Genomic DNA, 2,241 nt, shown 5'->3' with positions numbered 1-2,241 from the left:
TGAAGTAATGAAGGACGTTGAAAAGGAAGGATACACATAAGTAGTATAGGGGGGATGGATAGACGAATTTTATTCATGTATGCAAATAGATTCAGGTGAAAAATTCTACCCAAACCGGTTTTTGGATTAGGGTTTATAATGAGATGCATACCACGTAGGTGTACGAGGGTATATTCAAGATGGCGGCAGAGGTTTACCACGTAGGTGTACGAGGGTATATTCAAGATGGCGGCAGAGGTTTAAATGAACTGCATGTATTAAATATTTCTTTTATTTGGAGTGAACTGTATTTTTTTCTGGTGTTACGGTTCCGCCCAACCAGCCGGATAGTATCGCGCTTATATAGGGAAAGAACAATGGAGTAGCTAAGAACCAATGAGAAGGCACTGACGTCACAGTCAAACAAGTTGAAACAAGTTTAAGGGTTGTTTAGAAAAACCAGTTTTGAAGATGATCAGTATTCAAAAGTATTCAATAGGAAAAACCTGTCAAACCGGTTTGCTTTTCTTCCTTATCGCACACCCTGAAATGGACACACACACACACACACACACGGAAAATGAATACGAGGCAATATTTCATATCAACACAATTTTTTTTATTGAATAAACATAAGAAATAATTACAATCAAGTTTCAAAGCAAACGATGCTCCTGAATGTTACATAGAATCAGTCACTTTATCTATTCTTGCAAATTGTCTCATGAGCTTGGGTCTTTGCATCATATCCATCTTTGCTTTTTCTCTTGGTTCGTAAACTGGAGACCCCCTTGCAGAATACGTATCCACAGACATTTCGTCAGCCCATTGAAAGTATCTACATGTCTCCTTCTTTCTACATGTAAAGTAGGGTCTGAACGGATTCTTTACTGATCGTGACACCCTTAACGTAGGCGTCTCCATATGCTTGCACAGTAGCCGCTTACCACCCTCAAATACTTTGTACTCAGGGATCACGCGGTCACACACGCATTGTTGATAGCCATGGATACTCTCTTCAGGGCAGAAGAAGGGACACTCTTTCCAATTTAAGCAGCGAATATAAGGTATACCAGAGGCGGGCTTGATCACTTCAAGATCTTGAAGACAGAGACCACATTTTGAGTAACTCATCTTGAAAGTCATGTGCGATGAGCATAGTCACAGTCACTTTATAAGATTTTGAAAACTAGCTTAACACCGGTCAAACTCATTAACAGCATAATTAGTAATCAAGTCTAGCCAGTACCAACAGGTTTTGGAAAACTGGTCACGCTGCAGAAGAAGTTTCTCAATGTGTTTCTGTTCCACATGTTGTGGCGTGTTATCGACCCAATCTTGTTCGTACGGCGCCATTGCATCCAACACGTCCGATAAATCGTACCATATCCAATAGACATTCTCGCGATATTTGTCCAAATCTGTTTTATTTAAACATGATATCGCTTTTTGATTATCATGTACTAATAATGGTTCCTGCTTAAAAATGTCCTTATATACCAAGAAGGCAAAAGTGATCCAGTAGGCTTCTTTTATTCTTTCTTCTTCAAGCTGTCCACAACACGAGCTGATCTTATTTTCATTCAAATTGGATGCCATGATCATCACACAAACTAAAACGGCAGCAACCCATATCCTTCTGTTATATATTCTCTTTCTTTAGGTGAACAGGTTTTTTTCCAGTTCAGTACGGTTCCCATTGTCTATTGCTTCTCAATCTTGCTACTACAGGTGTTCTTGGTTTCCTTGTTATTTTCTTTTACGAGTCGGTGTAGACAAAGGAGTTTCCAAAAGAAATGCTGGCACCTCTGGTAAAACCGGTTCACCGACTTTTGCAACAGGAATTTTAGATTGACTCGCAGGTGTTGATTGTAGTGTTTCCAGAACAGGTATTGTTTCTGAGGGAGGCGTTTGTTTTCCCGATGATGCAGATCTGACAACGGTACGAGGAATTTTAGATTTGCTCAATCCAGTTGTAGCTGTAGATTTTGGTGTGACGGGAAGTTTTCTCGACAGTACCTTTTTAGTCTTTTCTAAACGAGTCGTAGGACTTGTCTCAGTTGGAGCTGGTGACACTGTTGCAGTCACAGTAGGTTTCACAGTAGCCTCGCTTTTCATTTGTCTCGACAGACCTTGATATCGATGCAAAAGTTGATCTAACAAACTAATTTTTTGGTCTTCGGGTAATGAAGAATCCATGATGTGTTTCATGTCTTGATCTAAACGAGTCAGTGTTGCGAGTTGTGGCGGGGATGTTAATCG

This window comes from Montipora capricornis, chromosome 7, assembly GCF_036669925.1.
Source record: "Montipora capricornis isolate CH-2021 chromosome 7, ASM3666992v2, whole genome shotgun sequence".
Classification (NCBI taxonomy): domain Eukaryota; kingdom Metazoa; phylum Cnidaria; class Anthozoa; order Scleractinia; family Acroporidae; genus Montipora; species Montipora capricornis.
The sequence above is the reverse complement of the archived record's forward strand: the minus strand, read 5'-3'. Positions refer to the sequence as shown.